At 41.1% G+C, this 21,137-nt stretch overlaps 1 non-coding gene across 1 annotated transcript; it reads right to left on the reverse strand.

Annotated features, from left to right (window-relative positions):
• Positions 1 to 6,615: 6,615 nt before the first annotated feature.
• Positions 6,616 to 6,709, reverse strand: trnai-uau (transfer RNA isoleucine (anticodon UAU)). Its single transcript has 2 exons — positions 6,672 to 6,709; positions 6,616 to 6,651 (listed from the first exon to the last, which is right to left on the reverse strand). It is a non-coding gene; the product is annotated as a tRNA-Ile (tRNA).
• Between the last annotated feature and the right edge of the window lie 14,428 nt (positions 6,710 to 21,137).

Consider the following 21,137-nt stretch of genomic DNA (forward strand, 5'->3'; position numbering starts at 1 on the left):
TCCAAAATTCATGTGTACAATATAAGACCATATTAAATGAAATATGCAAACTGTTTATGTGTGTGACTCTTATAAAAAGTCTTATTCATGAATTATACTATGAAGTAGTGAATGTAGTTCAGTTTGTTAGTTTATATAAGAGAAGTCTTTGGAAATATCAGATGCTGCATCTGGATTCGCAGTGAACATTTTCTATATTAATAAATTCATAATAATACTACCTGTTCCCATTAACAGCCACGATTACTATCCTTAAATAACCAGTTTGCTAATACATTTTCCTTGTATATAAGCATAATAATTTCTGGTAGACAGCTTTTTTTAGTTAGATGTTCATCTTTGAAAACTCCACCACAAACAACAGCCTCCTCGCATTCTCTTCAAACTTCTACGATGGTCCTCTACATTCGGGTTTTTAGCGAGAGTGTATGTGTGCGCTGCATGCGTGTGCTTGCCTGTACTTAGAAAGGGAGAGCAAAACAGCTTCAAGGGCCTTTTCTTGACACTGGAGGGGATAAAATGAAGAGACTGAAAGAAAGCGAGCTGAACCAAGTGAAGGGAGGGGTAAAGGGCAGCGTGAAAAAACCCCTGAGTGACTGGATGATGCTGAGAGTTTTATGTTACCTCTTGGGTCAGTTTGGCAAACACAAAAATGAATGCACACTCATACACTCTTATTATTGCTCTAATACACATAAAAGCATTACATATAAACCGAAACACTTACTAGAAGGATATCCCTTCACTCAAAAGAGTTATAAGTGTGTTTGTAATATGAATCCTATGCAAACAGGACTTCTCATAGAGCCAATGGCTTGTAACCTACACCCAATGTGTAACCTAACAAAAGCTAAGATAAAAGGAGAGAAGTCTGATCTACACCTAAACCTCTATAAAGACACACACACAGTCACACACGTACACACACAATAGCTCATTATTCTATGCATGTGTCATCATGGTTTTATGAGCACCATAGTAGTTGTATTCAGGGTATTGAAAGGAAAGCCTGAAGCAGCCTGGTGTACACTTCTTTACACGTCCTCGCTCTCCCTGTTCGTCTTTCCCTCCCTCCCTCTTCTGAGTCCATTAAAGGACCTGCAAGTTTATCAAACTTAATGTAGCGTTAGCATATACAGCTTTTGGCTGTACCACACTCTTTTCTTCCTATCTCTACCACTCACTGTGCATAAACCTCACTAATACTATCTCTTCCATTCACAGTGGATGGGCCCCGCTAACGATGCTAATTAGCAAGCGAACACAATGCACGCTTCATCTCCCCTCCCACCTGTCAGAAGTACATGCGGTGCAGCCTCAAAAACCAGAGAAAATCGCTTCCCTTCTCGTCTCTCCTCCTCCTCCTCACTACCGTCACTCTTTTGCGTTTGCTTCGTTTCATGTTTTGTTTGGCTTTGCTATGAAAACTCCAGTAGAAACTTTGCTACCTGTATCTGTGTGTGTGTGTGTGTGTGTGTGTGTGTGTTTGTGTGTGTGTGTGTGTGTGTGTGTGTGTGTGTGTGTGTGTGTGTGTGTGTGTGCTCCCTTTAGTGGATTTTTTTTTCATAGGGAAATGGCCTGTAGAGACTAGAGAAGAGAAACATGACCACAAATGAGGATAAAACAAGTACACAGCAAACACAGGAAGGTATGAAACGATCTGCTACTGTTTACAGTTATAACCTCTGTTCTCTGCCTGATGTGGGGTGTTGAGAGTGGAAGGCAAGATTTACTGTAAAAGAGAAAAATGAATGGAATGATCAGGAAACCAATGGTGGAGTCAGCTGGCCACCTAAACCCTACACCAGACCCCTGTAACCATCTTTATTCCTCTGTCCACACCTTGAGGGCATTCCTCAGTTCACCTCTCAGATGAAAAGAGTGAATGTAGCCTTTCTGATGCTAAATAGAGTGGTGTGTTTCTGCTCCCCGGAGGATGCAGAATACTGTTTCATCAATTCAGTCAGCTGCCCACACATGCAAGTGCTTGTTGAGTGTATGTGCGTGGGCTAATGTGTGTGTGTGTGTGTGTGTGTGTGTGTGTGTGTTTGATAGAAAGAGAGAGAGAGAACAGAACATAATGTGTAAGTGGTAGTTAGAATGCTACAGCAAAAGCTGCTCTCTAAAATGGTACTCATATTCTGAAGGGCCGACAGGGTTTTAGTGGCGCTTGCTAACGAGGCATTCATACTGATCCATTACAGAGTGCCACACACACACACACACACACACACACACACACACACACACACACACACACACACACAGTCATGTGCCCAGGACATTCCATTCATTTCTTGGAGACTTACTTTAATCATAACACCTATTTACTTTACCCTTTACTTTTACACTAACACTCACCCTTAAAAGTGTTTTATGTTATAGGGACTTATTGTTTTCAAAGGAGCTTGCAAAGAAAAGCGTCTGGACTTCTTTAAGTTACTTGAAGACGTTTCACCTCTCATCCGAGAAGCTTCTTCAGTTCTAAGGTCAAATGGTGGAGAGTCCCAGATAAACCTAGTGGGAGTGACCCCCCACAGAGGGACAAAAGGACCCCCTGATGATCCTCTAATCGCCTGAGCCAAGGTGTGAAACTGGGTGTGGGTCCCTATCAGCCAGAGTTTGGGACTCTCCACCATTTGACCTTAGAACTGAAGAAGCTTCTCGGATGAGAGGTGACGTTTTTCTTTGCAAGCTCCTTTGACTACGATGACCTGGATGACTGAGAACCTACACAGACGGACTTATTGTTTCTATAAGGTAAACACACTCTGAGATGCGACAAAGCAGATTCATGTCCCTACAACACAATTAATGCCTGAATTTGTGTACCTGTGGCAGTGGTTTTCTTCATCTTGCAAACAAGCATTAAATTGTTTTTACTTGTGTGAGATATTGTTGGGACACAAGGACCACTGCGATCTCGGGATGCTATTCTTATCCTGAAATGATGAATAATTGTCAACTGACAGTTTGGATTTCAAGAACAATATACCAAAATGAAAAGACAAACAGCTTGGTAACAAGAAATGGAATATGAATGATATGCCAAGTCATTTTACATGGTTTTGCTGCATATTTTGCTTTTTGTGTCATTTCTCTCAAACTGTGATACAGCTACTTAGTCCATGCATGTTGCTGATCAACTGAATTTTACCTCTCATGGTCTGAGACTTATTTAGGTGCCTTTTGGCAAACTCCCTGCAGCTGGTATGTGCCTTTCAGTAAGGATTGGCTTTTGTCTGGCAATTTTTCTCTTCAGAACTGCTTCAGAACTAATTCTTCATGGCACAGATTCAACAAGGTGCTGCTCACATTCTTTCGAGATTTTGGTCCGTATTGTCATGATAGCATCACACAGTTGTTGCCGATTTGTTAGCTGCACATCCCTGATGTGAATTTTTCATTCCACCACATCTCAAAGGTGCTCGGTTGAGTTGAGGTCTCGTGACTGTGGAGGTCATTTCAGGATGTTAAAGAAATCAGAAATGAAACCGTTTGAGCTTTGAGACACGTCACATCATCCTACTGGAAGCAGAAATCAGAAGATGGGCACACTGTGGTCATAGAGATGGACATGGTCAGCAACTGTACTCAGGTCGGCTGTGGTGTTTGGTACTAAGGCCCCACTCCATCATGCAACTGCCACCAGCCTAAAGTACTGATAAAAGGCAGGGTGGCTCCGTGCTTTCATATTGTTTAAATCAAATTCTGACCCTACCATCTGAATTTTCAGCAGAAATTAACATCAGAACAGGCAACACTTTTCTGATCTTCCATTGTCCCATTTTGGTGAGCCCGTGTCAACTGTAGCCCCAATTTTGTGTTTGTAGCAGACGAAAGTGGCAGTCATTACGGTTGTCTGCTTCTGTAGACGGTTTGCTCCAAAGTTTGACATGTTGTGTGTTCAGAGACGCTCTTCTGCATTCCTTGGTTATAATAAGTGGTTATTTGTTATCTTTCTATCAGCTGGAAGCAGCCTGGCTATTTTCCTCAGACTTCTGGGATCAACAAGGTATTTTCCCACAGAGAACTGCCGCCCCCTGAATATTCTCTCTTTTGTGGAGCATTTTCTATAAACCCTAGATGGTTGTGCGAGAAAATCCCAGCTGATCAACAGTGTCCGTAAAGCACCAACAACACTTAAAGTTATTAAAATTGCCTTTCTTCCCTATTCTAATGCTCAGCAGGGCATACATATGATTGGCTGATAAGATAAAATTTAAAGATGATTTAAAGAACAGTTAAGTGGTATGTCTAATGCAAGAGTGAAAGAAGACTGGTGTGATTATTTTTAATTATGTGTGATGAATAAGGGACAGGTGGACTCCAGATCTCAGAAACAGCTGATATAAAAAGGGGACCAGGGCTTGAGTGGAAATTAACACACCAAAAGAGCTGGTTTTTGGCATTCTCACTGTGGATTACTATGTCTAAATTCATGAAAAAATAAATTCATTTAAAAATGTGTCAGAACATAAGAGAGAAAGCTTCAAAGTGTCTAAAATGTTTTTATAAATTTACTGTATCAAGAATTTTATTTATTAAATTTATCATTAACTGGAAAGCCATTCATTCACAGGATCCTTCTGTTTGATCAGGCTAAAGGATTCTTTAATGTAAATAACTGTTTTTAGGTATTCAGTGTGGTTTCAGAAGGCTGCTGGCAATCAGTAGAGGATTGAGTACCAGTGTCAGTGAAAGGTATTTGCCTTCCTGATTTCTTTCTTTCCGTTTTAACAAAAAATAAATAAATAAATAAATAAATTTAAATTCAGTTTTTAAATCATGATTTCATTTATTAAGGGAAAAACGTTGTCCCAACCTACCTGGCTCTATGTGAAAGAGCAATTGCCATCTAAACCCAATACCTGCTTGTGCCACCCTTGGCAGCAAGAACTACTATATAATCAAGCAGTATGACTATAACAATAACTAGGAATGAGTCTTTCACATTGCTGTGGAGGAATTTTGGCCCACTCGTCTTTGCAAAATATTTAAATTCAGCCATATTTTCAAGGGTTTTGAGCATGAATGAACTGCTTGACTAGGCCACTCCAAAACATTCTTTTTATTTTTATTTTCTTTTTTTAACCATTCAGAGGTGGACTTGATTGTGTATTTTTGGTTACTGTCCTTGATAACCTGCAAGTGTGCTTGTGATGGCCTGAACTTCCCCTTCAGGATTTTTGGTAGAGTGCAGAATTCATGCTTCCATCGATTGTTCGTTCAGGTCCTGAAGCGGGAAAGCAACCACAGAAAATCACATTATCACTGAAAAAGTTTTGGGGGTCGCCAAGATTTTTTATTTTGGCAAATGTGAGCCTTAGGTCAGCAGCGGTTTTTGTGTTGGAACTCTTCCACCGATGCTGTTTTTACCCACTCTCTTTCTTATAGTTCAATAATGAACACTGACTTTAACTAAGACAAACCTAGATGTTGTTCTTGGTTCTTTTGTGACCCCCTGTATGAGCTGTCAATGCTGTTTCATAAGAAAAATCATATTGATGATCTGGAATGTACACAAGTGTGACAGATATAGAAAAAAATAAGACTTTTTCATAACCCTATATGTGACAGAAGGTTGAGATGAAAGTATCTACTACATACACTTTTGCTTTTTGTGCTAACATCCCATGTTAGCTTTTTAATCCCTAACAGGTAATCCATCCAAGTCAAGTCAATAGTACTTTGGTGTTCTGACTCTGACAGAACACCAAATGACACAGCACACTGAAACAGTTATAACTACAGGCAAATATAGCCTGCTTTATCATTTATTTTACTCTGAATGGTATCATGACTTTTAAAATGAACACCATTTAACAATGACGAAAACAACAAACTCAATAGAAAAATGTTTATTCAGGTAATAAATCAAGTGCAAAGCAGGGTAATTTCCTCATTAATCTCTATTAACAGAAATCTACATATGAATTTGCAGAATCTAAAGTAAGTGTGTGATTTTTCATTTCAGGTTTTCCACTTGTTTGTCCAAGTTCTATCAACCAATCACATTTCAGTTTTTCTTTTTCTTCTTTCATTTTTTAAATGCAGGTAAACAGTACGGAAAGAAAAAGAGGGGCAGAATTTGCAAGGAAATCGATTTTGTTTTTCATTGAATTTTATTTGCACTCATCAAGAAGGCTCTGATAACCTGGCTGCACCAAGTGGACCTTTATTTATGTTCATTTAAAACAGCGCTGTCAAGAGAACACAGGTGCTCCAGGTGAGGCTTGAACTTACAACCTCAACGTTGCTCTGCAGTGTACTGTCTTATAAGCATCACGTGCTACCCGATTGCGCCCCTGGAACTTGTGCGCAAAGTGTTTAAGTCAAGTCAAGATATCACTACTTTTTTGCCACCAAAGAGTTGCCCTGTGCTGGCTGTTACAGAGATTTCACTGTCTGTAACAGTTTTTAGACCCCAAAACATCGAGAGTAATTAACCTAGCTTCCAGGTTGGAAAAGCTAACACAGAAGTGCTCATGCTTATCACATCACTGCTTTCTTGCAACCACAATGTCAAGAACAGCAGTTCATGCCTAAATGCTTGGTTACAAAGAGCTGGACCACAGTGATTTAAGTTCAGGTGAACCATAAAAAGAATGCCGATGCTCCAGGTGAGGCTTGAACTCACAACCTCAGCATTGCTCTACAATGTACTGTCTTATAAGTACTGCGCGCTTACCGATTGCGCCACTGGAGCTTATGCAGATTATCAGTTAGTCAAGTCAAGACATAATGACTTCTTTTTGCAACCAAAGGAGTTGCTCCGTGCTGGCTGTTAGAGAGATTTTACCACTGGCTTCCGTTTTTAGACCCCAAAACATAGAGAACATCAAGAACACTCCAGGTGAGGCTTGAACTCACAACCATTGCAGAAAAGCCAGTCTTTGTCACATTATTGTTTCTTTTCTTTTTTTGATGACATCAGCAGAAACCGGTTCTGTGATCAAACAGTCAGACAAAACATCGCTTAGCATGTTGAGGACTACATTTCAAAATATACCTCTATATCCAATACCAAATATTTGATGGATGAACATAGAAGATATGTTCCATAGTGCAAAGAAAAGCCAAGTTACTGTATATGTACACTATATGTAAAATAGCTTAGTCCAGTTATGGCTTCCTTACCTATTACTAGATACAGTAACTAACAATCGGGCTGTGTCATCCTTGAGTGCAAAACCCAATGCAGGAGATAAACCTGTGTATTATTACCAAGGACTAAAATTGCAGTCATTTTACCTAATATGTACACAAAAATATTCAAAGAACATTCTCATGTCACAACAACTTTCAGAGGGGACAATGAGACCAGTCGATTTGTGTGGTTCTAAATGCAGTGCTGCAAAATTGTTTCATTCCTTTCTTTACAAGGTCAAGTGCTTTGAGTACAAACAATGGCTTCGGCCTCACAGAAAACTCATAAAGTAGCGCCGCGCGCAGATTCTCCCTCTATGTGCTTCGTGTATGTGTATGTGTGTGAGAGAGAGTGGTCTTTGTGTCTGCATCTTTGTGTCTCTCTCTATCCTGTTAAGACATTGATTTTGCCTCATGACGGGCAGAAGGCTCTAAAAAGGAACAAAGATGGAAAGATGAATGACCGTTGTCCTCAAGAGGGATGCTTGTTTTCTCGTCTCTCTTTGATGAGGTCACAGACAAGACTCTGGGCCACAGGTCATGGAGCCACATAGATTGACATCAAAAAACATACAAAAAATTCACTTTACTCTGTTCAATAGGTCCCCAGCTGCAGGTTTCTATAAATTGTTGTCACTTACCATATCAGCCTTCATAGAAACTGTTATCTACACAAAACTTCTCTAAAACATATGCACATGTATATACAGTGGGGCAAAAAAGTATTTAGTCAGCCACCGATTGTGCAAGTTCCCCCACTTAAAATGATGACAGAGGTCAGTAATTTGCACCAGAGGTACACTTCAACTGTGAGAGACAGAATGTGAAAAAAATCCATGAATCCACATGGTAGGATTTGTAAAGAATTTATTCGTAAATCAGGGTGGAAAATAAGTATTTGGTCACCTCAAACAAGGAAAATCTCTGGCTCTCACAGACCTGTAACGTCTTCTGTAAGAAGCTTTTCTGTCCCCCACTCGTTACCTGTATGAATGGCACCTGTTTGAACTCATCATCTGTATAAAAGACACCTGTCCACAGCCTCAAACAGTCAGACTCCAAACTCCGCCATGGCCAAGACCAAAGAGCTTTCGAAGGACACCAGGAAAAGTATTGTAGACCTGCACCAGACTGGGAAGAGTGAATCTACAATAGGCAAGCAGCTTGGTGTGAAAAAATCAACTGTGGGAGCAATCATGAGAAAATGGAAGACATACAAGACCACTGATAATCTCCCTCGATCTGGGGCTCCACGCAAGATCTCATCCCGTGGGGTCAAAATGATCATGAGAACGGTGAGCAAAGATCCCAGAACCACACGGGGGGACCTGGTGAATGACCTGCAGAGAGCTGGGACCAAAGTAACAAAGGTCACCATCAGTAACACACTACAACGGCAGGGAATCAAATCCCGCAGTGCCAGACGTGTTCCGCTGCTGAAGCCAGTGGATGTCCAGGCCCGTCTGAAGTTTGCCAGAGAGCACATGGATGATACAGCAGAGGATTGGGAGAATGTCATGTGGTCAGATGAAACCAAAGTAGAACTTTTTGGTATAAACTCAACTCGTCGTGTTTGGAGGACAAAGAATACTGAGTTGCATCCCAAGAACACCATACCTACTGTGAAGCATGGGGGTGGAAACATCATGCTATGGGGCTGTTTTTCTGCCAAGGGGACAGGACGACTGATCCGTGTTAAGGACAGAATGAATGGGGCCATGTATCGTGAGATTTTGAGCCAAAACCTCCTTCCATCAGTGAGAACTTTGAAGATGAAATGAGGCTGGGTCTTCCAACATGACAATGATCCAAAACACACCGCCCGGGCAACAAAGGAGTGGCTCCGTAAGAAGCATTTGAAAGTCCTGGAGTGGCCTAGCCAGTCTCCAGACCTCAACCCCATAGAAAATCTGTGGCGGGAGTTGAAAGTCCGTGTTGCTCGGCGACAGCCCCAAAACATCACTGCTCTCGAGAAGATCTGCATGGAGGAATGGGCCAAAATACCAGCTACTATGTGTGCAAACCTGGTAAAGACCTATAGTAAACGTTTGACCTCTGTTATTGCCAACAAAGGTTATGTTACAAAGTATTGGGTTGTATTTTTGTTATTGACCAAATACTTATTTTCCACCCTAATTTACGAATAAATTCTTTACAAATCCTACCATGTGGATTCATGGATTTTTTTTTCACATTCTGTCTCTCACAGTTGAAGTGTACCTCTGGTGCAAATTACTGACCTCTGTCATCATTTTAGGTGGGGGAACTTGCACAATCGGTGGCTGACTAAATACTTTTTTGCCCCACTGTATACTGTAGAGAAAGGAAAGCACACACAAGCCATGCCTCTGATTGTATGCTTTGATATGAATGCTTTTGCTTGTATGACTGCATGAAAGGCCCAACAACCACCTGGATTCTGCACTCGTAACTTTCCGATAGTTGACTGTGGAAGTCACTCTGTCAGAGCTTTTGTCTGTTTTACCTCTGCTAGCCAGTAAACAGCAGTTGAACAACAGTTCAGATGTTGTTGTTTTTTTCCAGGCACTGACTTTAAATAGGTTGAGGTATCTTTTGTGATTGTCTCACAAGATGATCACAGTAGAAGGTTACCATTATATTATGTGGCAAGGAGAGAGCCATGTTTGAGTTGAGATAACACTGCCCTGTAAGCACAGCACATAGTGTACCACATTAGAGTGTATTGTACTAATAGAAGTATCAGAGCTCAGACACAGTGCCACTGTATGCATGGACAAACCCAGAAGTAGGTTATTGGGGAATAAAAGCTGGCATTGAGATCATTTCCAGCTCAGTTTCAACTCATGTCCTGTCTGGCTGTGCCTGTTGTTGTTGTGCACTGTATAACCTAGAAATCCCCATATATCACTGTGTGCACATGTGTTTGTGTGTATCTAGAGGCCAAAGGTCATTGAGTGAGGGGCCGGGGAATGCTCATGGAGCACACAACCAAATTCCAGCCAAACAAAGCTGTATTTGTACATTCTACAAAATGAAGGCTTCGGGACACCCTGATAGGTGAAAACGCTGACCTCTGTCTGGATGACTTCAGATGGATGATCTTCTCTTTTTCTCTACTGCGCTTTTTACTTATGACATATGTCTTGGCACACTTTTGTTTCAAAATTAAATCAGTTCTTGTCTCTTTTTTTCCTTCTTTTTCTCTTCTTCTTTTAGGTGTTTGTTTATAGCAACGCTTTTAGTGTTTTTAGTCAGGCGTTTATGAGGTGAGACGCTGCATATGTGTGCATGTGTGTATAGTGTCTTTGTGTGTGAAGTGTTTGGGTGCATATGTGTGTGTGGCCCAGCTACGGTGCCTTGCTGTGGAACGCAGAGGTCAAGAGGAGCTGACCTCCCTTGAAGCCTTAATATGGTGCAAAGGGGGAGGGGAGAGGTGAGAGCACTGGACACGCTAAACAAGCAAACGCATACACCTTAAAACAATATCTCCACTTTTTTTTAAACTTTGGATCTTATTTCTGTGGTTTATGCCAGCGTCAGTACAAGGTTACTGCGAGCACAGCAGTAAGAAGTGTTTCCCACGCTTTATCCAAAACCTCTGTTCTGGAAATTCACTTCATAAAGTGATTAGCCATTCTGTCCATCTGGGCGTCATCATCTTCACTCGTAGCATCCCAATTAGTTTTTGGATAATGGCATCATAATCGGGGAATTTTACATCTGTCTGATGAAACATTTTGCTTGCAGCTGCTAACTTCATCTTTAAAGCATTTCGGAGAGTGCTCACTACTTTTCAGTTGGCATTAAAATCGGGAACACAAATTACAACAAAAGGCAAAGCTCGAGCTGTTGAAATGAAACTCTCCATGCTTGCAAAAGTATGTGCAGCATAAAAGACACAAACACATGCACACTTTCATACCTGCTCTCCCTTCCTTTCTCTGTTACTGAATGCTTTAATTCTCTTGGCCTTACTTTTCTTCTGCTGCGCCCCTACACTCATCTTTTAGACTAAACAAACGGAACTTGGCTGGGAAAGGCTCTGGTTCCAGATGCTGTCTCTTTCTCACTCCCTCATCCCTCACTACCCACCACCACCCCCACCCCTACTCCTCTTTGCTGACCTTTGCCCCACCACCCTCCCACCCTCTCTGTCACAGGGAGACCATGAGTGCAGCAACACCTCTCCCCTTTCTCATTCAATAACACTCATTCAATTCCCTCCACACCATGAAAGTTGAGAGATGCTCTTCTTCTCCCTTCAATACACTCTTCTCTTTTAGGGGCTGGTCGTTGCTTAACTGCAGCACAATTTTGATAACTTAGTTGTCCTTATGAAACCACTGGAAAAGAAAGAAGGACACTGAACGTGAGAATATTCCAGCTAAGAGTAATCAGTCTGTCACAACTGTTTTGTCCTCCTGTCTTCCATCAAACACTATTAAGTATTTTGGTCAGTATTATAAAAAATTGCATATAGTAGTGCAAATCATTACAGGTCACAAGGGACCCGGCTATTTTAGCTATTTTGGTTCATTTGCTGTATTTGACTATAAATAAGCAGGTGTAGTGAATAATAATTTCATCATGTTTCCCAACGTATCTCACACATAAAGAACAGAGTACAGAGTAACAGTGCTTGTTTCCAATGTGTGTAGGCAGGGCAGAGCACTGGGACATGTCTTGGTGGCATGTCTAGAGTGCTTAGGAACAGGTGCACAAAGGTGTGCGTTCGCAACATCTACCTGCTTTACTAAAGACAACATTCAGACTCGTCATCCAGTAAGATGTAGTGTCAGAAGAAAACAAAGAGTGGAGCAGGCGGTAAAGTAGAACAACAACCTCTTTGCGACTAGGAATTATTGGAATTGAATTCGTTTGCATTCTGCAACTGATTGCAAGGAGCTGCAGCAACCAACTAGTCGGCAACAGGTTGAGCACACCACCCTCAACCTCTGGTTGACCACTTTTGATTACTAGGCACTGCACAGGTGGGAGGCAACCTGTCTCCAAACAATGGCGGTCACACTTGGAGTGATTGCAATCACTGTAAGACAGACTAAGGAAGGTGCAGTGGTCTCCAACCACTGGTGTGTGTGACTGTGGCATTAGTCTTTTTACATTGTTTTAGTGAAAGCATGAAAACACTAGGTGGATGCCTATTTATAAACAAACCATTTAAAGATTTGAGCTAATCCTTTTTGCAGGTGAACCTATAGCTATGGTCAGTCTTGAAAATTAGGCTTTTTGGTCACTCCAAAATGTTTGATCATCTGGATATATTTCATTCTAAAAACTTGTCTGGGACAGATTACAGTAAAACACAGGGTTAACCCATAAAACTAGCAATCTGGTGATTTGTGTGTACAAAGTGGCCTGGGATTTTCTGGCTAGAATTACTGCTACAGTTGTTTGTGTATGTAGTACCATTGATTAGAGTTACATCATAAGAGGCTGTTGTCAGCACAGTTAAGATGGTGGACTATGAAGTCATGGTGAACACGTTTCCAAATCAACATATATCTCCTGCTGTCTTCAAATTATTTTTCATGCAAAGTTGCCATAGACAACAGACAAAATCACTGACAAAATCAGAAGTGACTTATTTAATCCTTAGTGCTGCAGAATGACATTGTACAGGAAACAGTTTGTGCTCGGTGCTCTTTGTACTTGATACGACACAGATGCACAAAGCAAATTTCAAGGCCAATAAATAAACAAACATTACATAACAAGCAAGTCACTGTAGAAAATAATGTAAAGAGCAATTCTTTGAATGTCAAATACTGAGAAACAGACGTGTGCTATGATAACCTCAGCTGATCCTTTTGGTTCAAGCACAAATGTACTGTACTTTGCACACAAATGCAGGACAAACTTTCTTCTTTGACTATGAGCTGAGGTTTTTCAAACAGGGGTGGCCCCACCGCAGGACAGAAAGAGATACATGCATACAGACTGACAGACGGAGAGAACTTTTTAAACCTTGTGGTTATATTTCCCTGGAGCCTACCCCAACTTTACAACTCCATTAACTGCTCCAGTGCAGATTTTAGGCTGCTTCGGCCCAGATTTGTTCAGAAATAAATCAGAAATAGAGGAAAGGTAAGTCCAAAATGTGGGTCCCCGAGCACATTTTGGTATAATTTCTTCTACCGACCAAGGGGACAGAGCTAAATATTAGTACAACTGCATCTCCCACTACACACAGCCTAAAGAGGGCCCACCAAAAGACCAAAGACCGCCCGTCTGACCTTTCTCATTTAGGAACTAAACTTCTTCCTCCTTCCCCGCTCCTTGAATTTAGCAGCACCAACAGTGTGTGTGTGTGTGTGGTTTCCGCATGTTCTGTGCATGTGTGTGTGCGTTCATGGAGAGATCTCCAGTGATTCCCTGAACCCCGCAGCCAGTTTCATTTCAGCGCTTTTCTAAACATCACCTCTCAAAGCTCATTCCCAAATAAAAGACAACATGGAAAGAAAAACAGGACAGCAGCAGAAAAAGGAGGAAATGTTATTTAAAAGGTACCAGACCGCAGCATTTTCCACTGATATTATTACTCCTTGCCCATTCCAAAATATATATGGGCTGCAGGCCAAGAATGTAAAAATAAAACACACAGACTCAACATCTGGAGCAAACTGAACAAAACCCTCATTTAATCTGTACTGAATACTGTATTCTACCATTCTACCACTGGCCTGTCTCACTTCTTGACACACACACGTACTTATATTCATGCATATACACACATACTTTGTCACAAATGCAAACCCAGCACATACTGTACATATACAGGTCTGCAGACTCCATGAGCACACGGTTCAGAGTGTGCTGTGTTACTTTGGACTGGTGCTTATTTAGCACCTTTCTACTCAGTGGAGCACTCAGTGCGCTTCCTTACTACAAGTCTCATTCACTCAATAACACACACATTCATACAGTACTTTTAACTACACATAAGCACTTTGGAACATTCACATACACACACACACCTGCCCAAGGACACTTTGGTATGTGGACTGGCGTAGTCCACTGACCTTCCACATGGTAGATCCCCTGCTTTGGCACCTGAATTATCCTAATAGTTAATTACACATAATATTACAAAGCACAAGCCTTTTGATTTTGTTTTGACGAATACATACATTTATTTACAACTTGTTAACATATGCTGAAAAAAGTTTTAAAATAAAGCTGGGGGGGGGGGGGGATACAATAAAGATTGACGAAACTTCAAAACTTGCCTTTAACTTCTCCATTTTTTCAAAGATGTTTAAAATGCTTCTACTGCTACGCAACAAAAAAATAACAAAAAAACCCACAAAGTTGATTGTCAATTCACCAAGCTTCATTTTACAAATTGTAAACTATTACAAAGTAAAATGTCACTTATGTCGCTTGATGGTGCAACTCTGTTTGACATGGTAAACTGAACCTGTTATGCCTCTTTTGTGCATAGGCGAAGGCGGTCCTCTGCAGTGTTTGTTGTCAATAGGGGCAGTGTCAAAAACATGTGATACAACCTGTTTGTGGGCCACTCTTGCTTGTGCTGTTGGTCCATCAGCCAGCTGCAGAGAAGAGCGACGTTACAACACATAAAGAGCTGAAGTGAAACAGAGTGGTAAAAACAATAAGGGCCCACTGGAACCACTGTCTGTACTTTTCGTCCTGTGTTTTTAATGTGTCAGGATTTTTTTGCTCTTCTCCCGTTCTTCTTCTGTCGCGCCTTTTCTTAATCCAGCCCTTCATCAACCAATCATCAGTAAACCAATGCCTGGGTAATTTATGTCCAGCAACCTGCAGTTGAGATTTTGGGGGACTGCACAGGAGAATGTTTGCGACGGATGACACACTTCTCTGTTTGCTGTCCAAACACTAATGCGTACGCGGATGGACACATTTGCAGGACCGTAAACTACACATCAGTCAGAGATGTTGTGGCATCACTGCTTTGAAAGTGACCAATCACATTAATATCATTCTTTCTTTGAGCTCTGCCCTCTAAACTGTCAAAAGTTAGAGTGATTCACGTTAGCAGAATTCAGCTTTGAGAGCCGAGCTCCCTGCGAGAGTGTGAATCTGCTGCGGGACTCGCCTAGTACACACCCCCACTGAGTGATGGCTTCTTTGTGTGCTCCTGCAGGTTGTTTAATTAACCCATGAGGAGTTTAACTGCATGAGTGGCAATGAACTGAGGTTTTGCAGACACATGACCACAAGCTAAGGGATGTTAACTTGTCCATGGTTTTGGACATGTGACAATTATGGTGACAATCTGGGATCTGGAAGTGAATAAGGCCCCCTGTTACATAGGATTAGAGACTGGTCTGCAGCCTCCTGGCAATCACGGCCATGAGGCAAAAATATGAATTTCCTGACCTGTTGACAGATCTTTGTTGTGATTGCTATGGTTGCTAGCATATTGCTGCAGTTGTAGGAAGTAGAAGATTTGTCAACAAATACTGTCCAGCTAAATGGAGACAGTTTACCTTCAAAGTAAACGTGAACTGCAGCGTGAGGCACAACTTCTACTCTGAAGGCAGAGTAACCTTCTATATTTCTGGTTTTGAGAACATGCTTTACTGCCTCTGGGCTAGTAGTTAGTGATTATTTGCAGACAAACGTGGAAAACTACAGCCAACTGTGGAAATCTGCTAGCAACCAAAGCAATCACAGAGGGTTTTTAGGTGTAGCACCTTCCCAGAGACAGCTAGCAGCCTCCAGGAGTCACTGCCAAGCAGTCAGAGAATACATATTTTTCTCCTAGCAAACGGTTGTTGTTGTCATGTCTGATTTGGTGGACCACTCTTCAGCAATGTGTGCATGACATCACAAGCCTCGAGACCCCAGTAAAACTGAATTATTTGCTTGCAATTATCTTTTATCTTGCGTGCTACTTTTGACACAAACATAATTTTATATAAATGCAAATCCAGATGTACCAGATTTTTGTTTATACACAGATCAGTCTTGCTAACATTAGGCAGGCTATAAGGCCTAAATAAAAGGCTAAAGGTTTTTGTTTCCGTCCTGTCTAGACCAGCAAACCAGAGACACTGCATCTGTTCCAGAATCATAGATCTCTCGTAAAAAAAAATGATTAACCTCTGCACTCTACAGGCATTTCCCTGGGTCCATCATTACAGATGCATGTTGTGCAGCTGAGCTTTGTTTAAAGTCAAAGAATTTAAATTTAAATTCTAGCCAACAGTATGACTTTCCAAAGATACCAGATATGTCAAACACAGTCAGGTTATAAAATGATGCAACAGGGAGCTTGAACTTTTCCATGCAACTATAAGAAACTGGAATTACCGCCCCACACTTGTATGCTTCTGCCAAACATTGAAATTGTAGTGTAAATCCAGCATCGGTCCAGACTCATATGTAGTAAAAGGCCACAGAGACATTTACCTTTGACCACATAACTCCAATCATATCATTCTTAAGTCTCAGAGAATCCTAGTCGCAGCTGTAAAGAGAAATTCCCTCCAATTCTTCCAGAGGTCGTCATCTCACAGTGGAGCTTTGATGACAAAAATCATTTGCATTTCAAGAGGTTTGTATGAAATGAATAGATATTGCATCCATTAGAACTGAGCCTACATTTTGTTTCTTTTCACTTTGCATAATAGAGACATGAAATTTAAGCATATAATAACAATCTTCATCAGTTTGTCTTCAAATCAAGAAAAAGTTTCGTTTATATAAATGTGTGCATGTGTGTGTTTTGTCTCTGAGCATCTGATAACCTGTAACCTGCAAACTCAATCCAGCTCTGCAGTGAGAGCACAGTTTCATACAAAACCAAACATACCTATATGTATTACAGATGAGTTTCAAGGCTTACTATTACTATAACCCAAAGCAGCACCAGGAATTACACAACGCAGTTTCAGGATATATATAAATTCACAGAGCGTTGTCTTCAGACTACAAGACGACTCCTAAAGAACTTCTATCTAAAGTTTTGACTTCATTGTTACCAATGATGTGCAAAAGAACAAAATGAAGCTATGGACTAATCACTCGTGACCTCATCTCTCATACACAGGCATTACACGCAATGTCTTGCTGCAGGCTCTTTGTGGAGCACAAGACTGATATAAGAAATAGAGATGCACTTATCAATCAGGACAGGTACAAGCATTTCCCCTGACCGCTCCGTTTCATGCATGCACAACACGTGCACAGCCAAATGTTAACCTATCATTAGCGTGGAACCTCCTCGCTGTAAGTGAAACACAAGTAAACAACCACAAAAGCATTCGTAACAACAATCACCTCACTAAACATGGACATTTTAAAGACGCTACCACAGGCGTGACTAAAGCTAAAGTTACCTCAGAGGCAGCCACAGCTAAGCAGCCTCAGTATGAGCAGGCAGTTATATGGAAAATTATGGAGACAAGTCCTCTTCTTCTTCTACTTGCAGCTGCTCCCTTTAAGGGTCGTGGATCATTTGCCTTTATCTCACCCTCTCCTAAGTATCCTCCTTTGTCACACCAACCCTCTGAATGTGCTCCTTCACTGCAGTCATAAATCTTCTCTGTGGTCTTCCTCTTTTCCTCCTGCCTAGCAGCTCCATCTTCAGCATCATTTGTCCAGCATATCCACTATCCCTCCTCTGCACATGTCCAAACCAGCCTTGCCTCTCTGTCTCCAAACTGCTCTACCTGAGATGTCCCTCTAATACACACATCTGTAATGTTTGCATCCTGGTCAACCCCAATGAAAATCTTAATATCTTCAACTCACTTTTCTTTTCGTTAGTGCCACTGTTTTCAAACCATACACCACAGCAGGTGTCACCACATATATTTATCTTGTAAATTTTGCCTTTCACAGTTTTGGAGACTAGTACAAAAAAAGAGAATAGAGTGAATGTCCTGTTATCTGGGGAATTTATAAAACATACTGGAAAATGGTCATCTGCAATCCAGCTAATAGACTCACTGATTTATATGCTGAGTTTGAGTTGCAAACAGTTCTGTGCTGCTTTTGTATCACTTAACAAACATAAGGCTTTTCCACATTCATTTTTCCCCAGAATTAGTATTAGCTTCACCAGTATGAATTACTTTAGGTTTAAATTTTTGTGTCTGCAGGAAATCACACAACATATGCAAACCTGGGTGGAGCTTGTGTGCTTAAACGTGATAGGTTTGCAGTAGTCATGGTGATTAAATCAATTTTATTTATTTATTTTTTAATTTCAGACATTGGCAGTGTCATTATGTCGAGGCAGCCAATGAGAATATATAACCCTTTTGTGTTTGTGGTGCATCTTAGAGGGATAAGCACAATTTGCTTTAGCAGGTAACAATCCCAGGAATTTCAAATTGATATCTCAAAGCACTCGGCAGTTTATAAAATTTGAGGTTTTTAGAGCAGAAAATCAATGGAGCATTATGTCACTCCAAGATGTGTCTTTATCAAGATAATTACAAAAATGAACACTTAATGAACACACGGCACCACGTATGGGTACAAGCCGTCATCTTTGCTTAGATGATGACGACTCTGTCATGTGTCGTCTTCGTGGTTTTTACGGCAGCTGCATTTCTCATCACCCACAAATATAATATATATCGGACAGTAATAAGATTCTGTGTTTTTGTTCTTTGTTTTCTATAAGTGTCCCTGTATTTTTGCTGCACACCTTCCTGATCGACCTTTTCTTTTCCTGCATGTTTGTTTCAAGTGGAATCTTCACCATCTTTCCTTCTCTCTCTCCTTCACACTCTCTCCCGTCCACCCCTCCTTCTCCAGCTCCAGTTAATTCATGAGCAGCATCATGATTGAATATTAATAATTCACATCAGCTCTCCCTGATGACTCATTACAACTCTTCAAATGGAGAGGGAGGGAGACAGTCATACATAGATGACAATACAATATGAAAGTGTGCACACATACGCACACACGCAGGCATGCGCGCGCACAAACACACACCCACGTAGAAGGCATCTAAGGCATCATCTAAATTAAACTTTTTCTTTTTAGTCCTCTTCTAAAAATATGACATTGAGTCCCTGACAAAAATGAACACACATATATTCACACATAATAATTGCTTATTTGAACCAGCTAAGGCTGGGGCACCGGAATGAGAGCTTTGGCACAGCGAAATGGAAAAAAATGGAATACCAATTGTAAAAGAAAGACATTTAAAGGAATCTTTTGACAGTTTAACAAATAGCGGAGAAAGAGTGTGCAAAACGTTCTCTGAATCGACTTCATTGTACGGTTTGTAAGCTTGTATGTGTACAGCTACATACGGCGGAGTGCCATCTTGAAAGTCAAGGTGAAGTTATTAAATATTGGGCATGGAATAACAAAGATGTTATTGTGATGCATTTTTACATATACAGGGAGTGCAGAATTATTAGGCAAGTTGTATTTTTGAGGAATAATTTTATTATTGAACAACAACCATGTTCTCAATGAACCCAAAAAACTCATTAATATCAAAGCTGAATGTTTTTGGAAGTAGTTTTTAGTTTGTTTTTAGTTTTAGCTATTTTAGGGGGATATCTGTGTGTGCAGGTGACTATTACTGTGTATAATTATTAGGCTACTTAACAAAAAACAAATATATACCCATTTCAATTATTTATTTTTACCAGTGAAACCAATATAACATCTCCACATTCACAAATATACATTTCTGACATTCAAAAACAAAACAAAAACAAATCAGCGACCAATATAGCCACCTTTCTTTGCAAGGACACTCAAAAGCCTGCCATCCATGGATTCTGTCAGTGTTTTGATCTGTTCACCATCAACAGTGCGTGCAGCAGCAACCACAGCCTCCCAGACACTGTTCAGAGAGGTGTACTGTTTTCCCTCCTTGTAAATCTCACATTTGATGATGGACCACAGGTTCTCAATGGGGTTCAGATCAGGTGAACAAGGTGGCCATGTCATTAGTTTTTCTTCTTTTATACCCTTTCTTGCCAGCCACGCTGTGGAGTACTTGGACGCGTGTGATGGAGCATTGTCCTGCATGAAAATCATGTTTTTCTTGAAGGATGCAGACTTCTTCCTGTACCACTGCTTGAAGAAGGTGTCTTCCAGGAACTGGCAGTAGGACTGGGAGTTGAGCTTGACTCCATCCTCAACCCGTAAAAAAGGCCCCACAAGCTCATCTTTGATGATACCAGCCCAAACCAGTACTCCACCTCCACCTTGCTGGCGTCTGAGTCGGACTGGAGCTCTCTGCCCTTTACCAATCCAGCCACGGGCCCATCCATCTGGCCCATCAAGACTCACTCTCATTTCATCAGTCCATAAAACCTTAGAAAAACCAGTCTTGAGATATTTCTTGGCCCAGTCTTGACGTTTCAGCTTGTGTGTCTTGTTCAGTGGTGGTCGTCTTTCAGCCTTTCTTACCTTGGCCATGTCTCTGAGTATTGCACACCTTGTGCTTTTGGGCACTCCAGTGATGTTGCAGCTCTGAAATATGGCCAAACTGGTGGCAAGTGGCATCTTGGCAGCTGCACGCTTGACTTTTCTCAGTTCATGGGCAGTTATTTTGTGCCTTGGTTTTTCCACACGCTTCTTGCGACCCTGGTGACTATTTTGAATGAAACGCTTGATTGTTCGAGGATCACGCTTCAGAAGCTTTGCAATTTTGAGACTGCTGCATCCCTCTGCAAGATATCTCACTATTTTTGACTTTTCTGAGCCTGTCAAGTCCTTCTTTTGACCCATTTTGCCAAAGGAAAGGACGTTGCCTAATAATTATGCACACCTGATATAGGGTGTTGATGTCATTAGACCGCACCCCTTCTCATTACAGAGATGCACATCACCAAATATGCTTAATTGGTAGTAGGCTTTCGAGCCTATACAGCTTGGAGTAAGACAACATGCATGAAGAGGATGATGTGGACAAAATACTCATTTGCCTAATAATTCTGCACTCCCTGTACAAGTTGAATATTCACATTAAACCACTGGCCTCTGAGACCTCTGAGTTTTACTTGTGCTTTGTT

Source organism: Mchenga conophoros, linkage group LG5, assembly GCF_057382185.1.
Source record: "Mchenga conophoros isolate Kocher_MC1m ecotype Shallow Benthic linkage group LG5, M_conophoros_male_GT1.1, whole genome shotgun sequence".
NCBI lineage: Eukaryota > Metazoa > Chordata > Actinopteri > Cichliformes > Cichlidae > Mchenga > Mchenga conophoros.